Source organism: Lepisma saccharinum, chromosome 21 (assembly GCF_977018435.1).
Source record: "Lepisma saccharinum chromosome 21, izLepSacc3.1, whole genome shotgun sequence".
In the NCBI taxonomy this organism is placed as follows: Eukaryota; Metazoa; Arthropoda; class Insecta; order Zygentoma; family Lepismatidae; genus Lepisma; species Lepisma saccharinum.
Window position 1 is genome coordinate 1,046,819 of NC_139249.1, and position 11,853 is coordinate 1,058,671.

Consider the following 11,853-nt stretch of genomic DNA (forward strand, 5'->3'; position numbering starts at 1 on the left):
ATAATGCCTTTGAGGATAGGGTGTGAGATGTAGAAATTCTATTTCTGGCATACATACATTCATATAGTACACATGTACCGAAATCTTGTCGTGCGATGTTTATAAACATATACACAAGTTCCAACCACAACTGTATCAATCTAACTATAGTTGTCTGTGACAGCTTGCACATTATTTGAAGTTACAAACATTTTAAATATCTTAACATCCAATATATATATAGCCCCAATCCCACCACTCACTCACTGACTCACTGACATAAATGTTCTCCATGAAGGAAGCCCCGTAGGCGAAAAACGCCCGATTACGACCCCCCATGAAATCGTCCCAAAAGGCCGAGAAAATTAAAAAATCTCTCAATCGGCCCTTCCTTAAGGGTGAAAATGCCCCTTTCTCACGTCCTTAGCAACCGTTGCCACGGGAATTTCTTTTGCACACATTGTTTCCTTCAATTCTTAATTGTCCAGCTACATTATATTTCTCACAGATAAGTAACACACAGATGAATCAACACCTGGTTTTGAAAAGGTGCCTGAAACAAGGGTGACATCTACATAATAAGGAGTTTCAGCCCAGATACAATTACGTATATATTGTTATACTCAATGCGTAAATATCTGCATCGTGCTTGTTTCAACTAAATGTTTAGGGGGTATAATGACATGCAATTCCTTAGAGCTTGCCGTGCTTGTTGTTCACCATGGAAACGGACGTTGCTAGGGAACTTAAAGAAAGTTTATTTTCACCCCGAAAGCTACTGTAAGGGAATTATGCTAGAGTTTTCGATTGATTGATTTGGTGTTTTAAGTCCACTTTGTGCACAGTATTAGAGTTTTCGAATTTTAAAATGTCAGCATCAGAATTCATTGCAGAGGAGAGATAGAAATTTGCGAAGAATGAAGGAAAACATTTCTTTATTTCAATTATGTTTAAAAATGTAAAACTGACTACAGAAGTAAAATGTTACTTTTCCAATTTAGTGTCGCTATTGAATTCGTTTACATAAAACATCTAACTAACTATCCTGAAACTGTTATTACTTACCCAGCTTATTATTAACAAACAAACCAATAATATTTTGATTATTTGTACATATTACAGCGCATACACACATAAATTTACGTTCAAAACTTTCCAAATAAGCGAACCACGTCGGCGAGCGCACGAGACGTGGCCACAGGCCACGTCGAAAGTGCGCGAGTCCAATATATATATAGCCCCAATCCCACTGACTCACTGGCATAAATATTCTCCATGAAGGAAGCCCCGGAGGCAAAAAACGCCCGATTACGACCCCCCATGAAATTGTCCCAAAAGGCCGAGATAATTCAAAAATCGCCCAATCGGCCTTTCCTTGACGGTGAAAATGCCCTTTTCTCACGTCCTTAGCAACCGTTGCCACCGACATTTTTTGCAACACACATTGTTTCCTTCAATTCTTAATTGTCTATCTACATTATATTTCTCACAGATCAATAGCACACAGATGAATGAACTCATGACTTTCAAAAGGTGCCTGAAACAAGGGTGACATCTACATAATAAGCAGTTTCAGGCCAGATATAATTACGTATATATTGTTATACTCAATGCGAAAATATCTACATCGTGCTTGTTTTAACTAAATGTTTAGGAGGTATAATGACATGCAATTCCTTAGAGCTTGCCGTGCCCTGTTGTTGTCCATGGAAACGGACGTTGCTAGGGAACTTAAAGAATGTTTGTTTTCACCAAGAAAACTACTGTAAGGGAACTATGCTAGACTCTTCGAATTTCAAAATGCGAGGATCAGAATTTATTACAGAGGCAAGGTAGGCATTTGAGGGGAATGACGGAAAACAGATATTATCCAATTACGTTCAAAAATGTGAAGATGACAAAAGAAGTAAATATAACATTTTCAATTTAGTGTCGCAATTTAATTCGTAAATGCAAAACATCCAACTAATTATCTTGAAAAGATAATTACTTACTCAGTTCATTATTAAGAAAATAGACAATAATAGTTTGAATATTTGTACCTTATTAGAGCCCATACACACATAAAGTTACTTTCTAAACTTTTCAAAGTTATATGTTCCCCATCATCCAATACAACATGCAAACATTTCAAAGTCATCAAGATCATTGAGGAACCCCATCTATAACGTCATTGCATTCACAACGTGGCCGAAGGTCAAGCATGCGAGCGTACAAGACGTGGCCAAAGGCCACGTCGAAAGTACGCGAGTCCAATATATATAAAGCCCCAATCCCACCACTCACTGACATAAATGTTCTCCATGAAGGAAGCCCCGGAGGCGAAAAACGCCCGATTACGACCCCCCATGAAATCGTCCCAAATGACCGAGAAAATTCAAAAATCGCTCAATCGGCCCTTCCTTAATGGTGAAAATGCCCTTTTCTCACGTCCTTAGCAACCGTTGCCACGGACATTTTTTTGCAGCACACATTGTTTCCTTCAATTCTTAATTGTCGAGATACATTATATTTCTCACAGATCTACAACACGCAGATGAATCAACTCCTGGCTTTGAAAAGGTGGCTCAAACAAGGGTGACATCTACATAATAAGAAGTTTCAGCCCAGATACAATTACGTATATATTGGTAAACTCAATGCGAAAATATTATCTACATCGTGGTTGTTTTAACTAAATGTTTAGAGGTATAATAACAAACAATTATTTAGAGTTTTTGCCGTGCTTGTTTGTTGTCCATGGAAACGAACATTGCTAGGGAACTTAAAGAACGTTTATTTTCACCCCGAAAACTACTGTGAGGGAATTATGCTAGACTTTTCGTATTTCAAAACATGAGCGTCAGAATTTATTACGGAGGAGAGGTAGGACTTTGATGGGAACGACGGAAAACAATTATTTTTCTATTACGTTTACAAATGTGAAAATGTCAAAAGACGTAAATATTGTTTTCTCAATTTAATGTCGCTCTTGAATTCGTTTATACAAGAAATCTAACTAACTATCTTGAAACAGTTATTGCTTACTCACTTTATTATTAAGAAAATAGACAATTTTGAATATTTTGTATATTTGTACCATATTAGAGCCCGTACACACAGAGTTACGTTCAAAACTTTACAAATAAGCGAAACCTATATATTGGTAAACTCAATGCAAACATATTTACATCATGGTTGTTTTAACTAAATGTTTAGAGGTATAATAACAAACAATTATTTAGAAAGTTTGCCGTGCTTGTTGTTCACCATGGAAACGGACGTTACTAGGGAACTTACAGAAAGTTTATTTTCATCCCAAGAACTACTGTAAGGGAATTATGCTAGACTTTTCGAATTTCAAAATACGAGCGTCAGAATTTATTATAGAGGCAAGGTAGGAATTTGAGGAGAATGACAGAAAGATTGCATTTCCAATTTAGTGTCGCTATTGAATTCGTTTATGCAAAACATCCAAATAATTATCTTGAAACTGTTATTACTTACTCAGTTTATTATTAGGAATATAGACAATAATATTTTGAATATTTGTACCTTATTAGAGCCCATACAGACATAACGTTACTTTCTAAACTTTTCAAATTAGCGAACTTATACACTTGTTTGGCTTCATCCAATAAAACATGCAGACATTTTACCCCATCTATAACATGATTATGCCCACAACGTGGCCGAAGATCACGCATGCGAGCGTACAAGACGTGGCCAAAGGCCACGTCTAAAGTACGCGAGTCTTACAAATATAAAACCTTAAACGCTCAGGTTCGTTACAAACTCACAACTTTTTTTTAGATTCTTAAATTTAGATTTTGTTTTCAAGCTAACTCCTAGACTTTTATAAAACGGGACAAATAGTGTTTTTTAATCATATCGACGGGACGGCAGGGATGGGCCTCTACTTATGGGCCACTGCTAACTGAGTTTATTGTCAAACTTCCTCCTCCATTTTTAAACTTGGTGGTGTAGTAAGCATGCAGAGATATTGAATTTTCAGTTTGGGGATAATTTATATCGATTTTAGGCTTCCAGAGGGCAAGAAACTGTATATTCAATTCCGCCATGAGAGCAGTGGGTTAAGTTACGATGAAGCCTGTATTTTCCGAGGTTTCAAAAAGCATTACTGCTTTTACTGAAAGTGTGTGTGCAGGAGACGCCATATTTAAAATAACAAAAATGCCGTTTTGAAGCTCACTTGATCAGTGTTGCAGCCTCGAGGTCGTTTTGAAAATAACAGTTGAGCTGTGTACAGTCAGTCCTATAAATGTCGGACTCTTAAAGCCTTCATTGACCTTCCCTCGTACAATTTAATGCATACTTCACCATTTTGGAGCATAAAAGCCAGCACATTATCGTATCTTTTTTACTGCGCACGTTCTAGTAATGTCCTAACGTCTGTTTGTTGATATGCCTCTTTGGAGGAGCAGTTTGAAAGGGTTAAACGTTCGCAAGTGTTGACATCTCCGGTTTACTGCCAATAAAAAAACAAAGAAGTTACGACATCTTGCAACTTGGATTTATAACTTGATACACTGCCCCCTCCTCCGGCTGTTTTATCATGCTCTTTTCTTGTTTCAGGAACTGTTTACGACTGTCGTATTTTATTCCGTGCGTTACGGTCGTTCTTTAGAATGATTTCCTGTTTCCAACCCGTCAATTCCTTTTCTGTAATTTCTAAGAGAGCTCATAGATGGAGCTTAGTTTTTAGTTCCTCGCATGGTGCGCATGCGTCAATTGTGGGTAAAAGGACTGCTTGCTCTGCGACGACATTAATGAGCATTTCTACATTCTAATTTATTCATATCGGATAAGTATTTATTTTAGACGAGAGCGCTCACCTAAGATTATATTACATTTCTTGGATCTGAAGTGACGCATGCGTCAATTGTGGGAAAATAATTATTACTTTCTTTCACTTCAGATCCAAGAAATGTAATATAAGCGTAGTTGAGGGCTCTCGTGTAAAATAAATACTTCTCCTATATGAACAAATTAGAATGTAGAAATGCTCATTAATGTCGTCGCAGAGCAAGCTGTCCTTTTTCCCACAATTGACGCATGCGCAGCATGCGTTCAGGAGACGCCTCTGTAATGAAGTATCTTGAGATGGCAGATGCGTATTCGAAAACTATTTAACATAGGGTGACCAGACATACTCTTTTTAAGAGTATTATACTCTTTTAGAGGTTCATATACTCTATACTCTTTTCAATTTGCAAAAATCCTCAAATATACTCTTTTCCTTGCTATTTAATTTAATTCATTATTTTACGTGTAAAAATGCGTTAAGATCCACAGAAAGGAAAACGTTAAGATGTCAACAAACTGAGGTATTTTCTCCTTGACTCAAGAATTTCCTATGAACAATTTCAAGAGTCATTTTCATATTACATCAACAAGCAAAACATATTTCAAATTCATTGGAATTTAATGATAATTATATTTTTGACACTTACTGTGCAATTTCAAAAGCAGTTGAAAAACTTGAAGATTGGGGGGGTGGGGTGGGGTGGAGAAAAGAAACAATGTTTGGTAAGTGGAGGTCAGTGTACAAAGATTTAGTACAGGCTGGGTCAATTTTAAAAGTGATTATGCCTCTTATAAAATTGTTGTTTACTCTGCCTGGTATAAATGTTGATTGTGTGTTATGAAAACTTATTGGCGAGAGGAAAAAAGTACACTCCTGTTGTCAACACTCGAACAAGTAATGAAAGTGAAATTTAATGCGGACATGACCTGTGAAGAGTTTGGACACAGTTTGGACTGGCAATAAAGAACGATTTAAACATACTCAAGAAAGTAAAATCATCCCAGAAGTATGAATGATGGTGTCATTGGTGAGCAAGTATTTGTAATTAGCTAATTACATTAGACCCATAAGTAATTTTAATCTGTAGAGTGTAGGCCTATTTTATAGGGGCTATAATAGAAGCAATAACAAATAGCCACCCTTATTTTCCTTTTCTTTTCATGTTTTGTGCATGCGCACCTTCAACCTATAGACTATACTCTTTTTGGTCAACAAATATCTGGTCACCCTATCAGCTAGGCGTTTCCAAACTCCCAGAACCATGGAGATTAATTATCATATTACAGAATAATGATGAATTTATATAACTAGCGACCCGCCACTGACTTTATCAGCTTCATATTGTATTCTATATTCATTCTTCAGATGATGTAAAACGCTGAAATCAACAATCCAAAAGCACGTGACCAACAGTGAATCACAGTCAAAATACAATAAATTAGTAGCACATACTTTTGAATCATTAGTTTAATACATTATCAGTAGGTAACAGAAATTAGCATTCATATCAATAATTAGAAATACGTAGTACACTACAATGTCAGACGCCATCAGAAAATTGCATTCATAGGGATAACAGGCATGTTCATCAATTCGTTTATGTGGATCTCCACAAGACAGAACCATGTCTAGATGTATAATACACACAGCGCCATCTTTTGAGGACTTTTGTTTGTAATACAGGGTGTTTCACTCGTTCTCGGCCCCTGATTTATGTTAATCATAACTGGGTGCCAAATTACCGCAAATTGGTGGGGGGAAGGAGGAGAAAGACAGACAGACACACACAAATGCACACACACACACACAATGAATAATATATATATATATACATGTATATGTATATATTATATATTATTAAATATGTCAATTAAATAAATAATCAAATTAGATTATAAAATATACAATATATTATATCGACTGTCTTTAATTCAAAATGTAATTGCAAATTGAAGATTTTAATTAACTTCTATTACGTGTTTTATTAATACATTTATATACCTCGTGGTTGCTAACGAAAGGCGATGACAAATGGAGAAGACTGTCTAATTTCTGTCTTCTGGGGATTGCTGGGTTCAGTGTCCTAAGAGATGAGGTTCTTTGTTGTCCGTTTTTTTTTGTATGTTTTCGATATTATTCCAGTCAAGTATAATCGAATCCCAAACTAATTGTTTATGTTTGTTGTTAAAACAAAAACTCTCCCCCCCCGGAAGAATTTGGTGGGGGAGAAATTTCAGGCCAAGATTGTTGGTGGGCGGGAATTCCCCAACCCCCCGGAATTTCGCACCCTGAATCATAATCTATTTTACATTAGGCTAATTTCCTTTCCAGGCCAGTTGTTTTTATGCATATTTCGGCGATCTTAACAATACGTAAGCTAGATATTGAATACGTACTGCTATATCTATATTCTTATACCGTATTCTTACCTGCAGTTGTGTTTCAGCTACGTCACAAACTGTTGCATTGTGGGTTCGAGCAGCCATGATTGAGGCCAGTTCTTGTAAGCATACGGAATACAAGCGGGTGGGCGGGATATAGTAACACAAGACATTCGGGATTCAAAACAAACGCGCAGTTGGTGCAGATGTAACAAAAGCTACGTGGTGAGTAGTATAAAAGTATATAGGATGAGCACACTTATAGCGTAGAAAAGAAGAGGCTATTTGATTGAACAACCCGATTTGGCTACACTTAAAACAATGTCAAGAGGGGCATAAGCCCCAATTCTTCAAGTGTGATATGCTCTTAATTTTAAGAATTTTGAATTCTAGTGTAGAAAAGAAGAACCCCCCTCAGACAGATTTGCCTACACTTAAGACTATGCCAAGTTCCCATATGATTTTATTGTTTACAGTGTGTTTTTCTGTCAAAATCCCAGGAATCTTGAATTCTAGTGTAGAAAAGATGAGCCCCCCCTCAGATTGATTCCGCCATGTGTACAAAGGCTGAATCTCTCAGTTTGTTGTCTATAAGCTTGTCAAAAATATGCCCCCCTTGATATTTGTTTTGGCTACACTTGAAATTAAGCGAAAAATACTTATATTCTCATGCAAGCAAAACTTCCCGATCAATACAATAGGACAAGATCAGGTGTGCAAATTGTCACATGTTCTTTCTAATCTTTTGATCAGTCACATGTCCCGGCCAGCAATAAATTATGCACGCCTGGGAGATTTTATCTCATGCATGCAAGCATATAAAATCTATACTGTGCTCTTTCAGGGAAAATTGCCATGCCATCATGCTATTAACTCCAATTTACTGGAAGAGCATAAAACTTCACTCTTGCGTGTCTGAGGCCAGTTCAGGTTTTAGCCTTGTTCTGATAATATATACCGAGTCTGACTTACAGATTATTTATTGCACATTTCAAAGTCCAACTTTGAATTGTATTTAGCTGATATAGAACTCATAACTCCTGGGTTCTCAGACCCAGTAGAGTGTGGATATATTCCCATGGCTTATATGTTTTGTAATCAAGAGGCTTCTGGGTTTGAGTCGGACTTTTAGAATTGCTCTGTGACCCTCTCATTTCTTACATCACAAACATATGATTTTTCACCTATGAGAATAACACTACATATTGTGTCATCGGGGAGTGTATCGTGGAATTCACAGATAATTTTAATGTTTGTCCTGTCATTAACCACAACTTGTTTCCTTTTTGAAGTATTGATGACAAACATGGGTCTCTGTGCTTTGAATTCATCTGGTGTGTAATACATGTCAGTATTGCCAGTAGTGACCCTTTTGTATGATGAAAATGCCTCATATAATTTAAGGAAATCATCCTTGGACATGTCTAAATTATAATTTTCTCTAGGAAATACCTCATTTCTGCCATTTTTAAGATATATGTTCTTGATGTTGCAGTTATCAAATTTACTTGAATTTTTTTCCTGATTGTTGTGTCTTCCAGTCTGAAACAGTACCACCACAAAATCTGGCATGTCATATTGTATACTGGAGAAAGAATTTGTAGCATCAAACTCATAATAGGTACCAGATGCAGGCTTCTGTACACATTGATATGTATAAAATTGTAGAGAAATCTGTGGATTTTTTAGAATATCTGCTTTGTATTTAAGAGCATAACTGGCCTCATATTCAACAACTGGCATTCTTAACTCCATAGTCTGAATAAGGCACTTGCCCTCATCAGGCAGGGTATTAGGCAGAGCTTCCCCTGTAGAGTTTAATGTGCTGTACCTCATCAAAGCATTATTATCATTGGCAGCTCTTCTAAATGTAATTCTTAAACCACCCTTCCACATAATATCTTTGTAATCTGAGAAGAATCCTGGCAACAGGCGCATAGGGAACAGCACTGTGTGGTTTTTAGATAATATCTTATCACCAGCCTCAAATCCACCTATTTTGTAGTAAGAAGCCTCGGTTTTGGATAATTTTAGTGTGGCCAAAGCTGTGGAGGTAATGCCGGGATAATCTACTATGTTTATAACAACACCATGCTTTCTGATCTCAATTTCGGAGAACAGATGCGGCACAAAATTGTCTACCAATCTTATGTTTGAATTTGCCGGATAATCTGTACCATCGAGCTTTACAACATCAAATTTGATGTATAGATCTGCTCTGTGAGGGTGTATAAAGCCATCCCCTACATCAAGATCAACCTCAATCTCTGTGTTGGGTTGATTTAAATTTGCAAATGTCCTCCTGTTTGGGGGGAATGATTGTAGCTCATAACTCTCAATATTTTCCATTTTTTTCTTGTATGTATTTTTATTTAAATATTAATCTCTATGATAGCAGTTGTTGTGGCTCCAGCAAAATCAACTAATTCTTCTTTTTCATTAGTGACCATCAACTCAATATAATCTATTCTATTATGACACACAGGAAAATATAATGTTGGGGATGGATTGTAGATGATGGGCTCCATGAATTCAGAATTAGGTTTGAATGTTGCAATGATCCCAGTTTGTTTGTGAGTGCCTATGCCATTTGATTTGGTGATCATACCCTCGGCCACATTACAGTGAATATTCAGAGTCTCTATGGCTAAGAATTTAGGTATATTAATAGCAGTGTGTTTGATGGCTGGTTCAAGTTTTGTGTTGTTCTCAAAGCCTAACAGCTCTCCTATAGTACCCAGATCTACTGTTTCTGTAGCAGATACAATCTCTACTCTGTGAGTGACAGAATTTTGACTTAACACTACACCTTTGGGTAATTGAGCATTTAAAGTAGATAGATTATATTGCCCTGGAGTGATGACAATTTTTTGATCACCAACTGCAATTTTGTTGTTGTGGTGTGTAATATTAGGGATCAAGTACATGCCATAAAATGCTCTGAGAGCTATTGTTTTGGGATACACTATGTCATCATGTAATTTGAGTTTCAATATTGAATTTTGGCTGGTGAGATGGAATACCCCCATGATGTTTTAAATACCACAAGGCTTTTTGAAAATCTTCAATTGATGGTTTATTTGTTTGAGACATATATCTAAGAACAGATACACAAATGTCCACAATTAACATCTTGGAAGTTTTGAACACGGGCATTATTGTAATAAAGATTAGTTGATTTTAGATATTTTATTAAATTTTCAGATGGAACACCTCCAAATGAATCAAACACAAATGCCTCATCTTTTAAATATTTAAGATAACAGATCCAGTGAGTGCCCTGATTTTTGTACTTATCCAAATTAACAATGCCACACTCTTTGTTGAGTGGTTGTTCTGGTAAAGAATCAGACATGTACACACCTCTAAAATGTTTGATGCCCAGTGGCTTCATTAAAGCTTCAATATCTTGGTTTGTAAGCGGCTCTTGTTTTTTTTTAAACTTATTCATGGCTCTCTTAACACCTTTGCCTTGTTTCTCTATGGCCAGGTTATGGCGCCTCTGCTCATCTAATTCTGCCTTATTCTTCTTGGCATCTATTACTGTTTTTGCTATGGCGGCTGATCCCCCAGCCAAGCTCCTCACAGCCCCGAGAGCAGCTAAGATGGCAGGGATAGTAAATATAAATCCCCCCACATGTGATTTTTTTCTTGATTGCTGTAATTTTTTTAATTGGGGGGTGCTAAGCAACAATTTCATACCATGTCCCTTGGCAAGACAAGATTTTTTTTTCTTGCGCTGCTTTTTGGTTAAAAGATTATTCATAGGCCCAAGAGATTTAAGACCTGCATAAGGTATTTGATACATAACACCCTTGGCCTTCATTGTAGGTTTATTATATACATATTCACAACCCCCACCCCAATTTTTGTTTGGTATTCATAGCTATGGTGGTCCCCAATGCTAATATTTTTTCACTCAAAGAAGCATCTTTGCTTACAAATCTACCAAATGCAGCCTCTTCTAATTTCTTGTCTGCAACATGTCTCTTGTCAAGATCAGTATGTGTGTTGTATGCTATGTCATGGTCTCTACAAGCAGCATCTAGGGGATTAACACCAGGATCACCTCTGTTTAATCTATGGTCCAATTTTGTGCCTGGACCACAATACTGATAGCCTGGAATGTGTAGTTCAAATGGCAGCTTATTTATAATGTCATTAACCAGCCCCCGACCCTCAGAAATATTCCAAAATTTAGGTGGTAGAGTATTAATAATTTTTATAAGATATCCAATCCCCTTAGTGTCATTCACTATAAAATTAGACAATTTGGTGCTTATCATGTCCATAATTCCAACCTTTTTCATTGTAAAAATTGTGGTTGCCAGCATTTTCCTCCCCAGCTATCACCAATAACCTATCTACAAGTTTCCTGACATCATCAACCCACACAAATTCTCGGTTCTCTGATTTCCATCCCTTAAATCTTTTTACAAGATAATCTCTTAATTTAAGATCATCAATGATTGGCCTTTTCATTATTATTTATTTATGTTTCAATGTCTAGAAAATTGTTGATTTTATTTCTATATTTGCCACTATTGGGTTTTCTTGTCATATCAATTGTGACAAACCCATAACTGTCCTGGTTCCAGCACCTACTGCAAATCTTGGAAAAATCATTGTAGCTCAAGTCCCCACCTACATATTCATCATGTATGTGTTTGAGGTTGGTATGGTCTT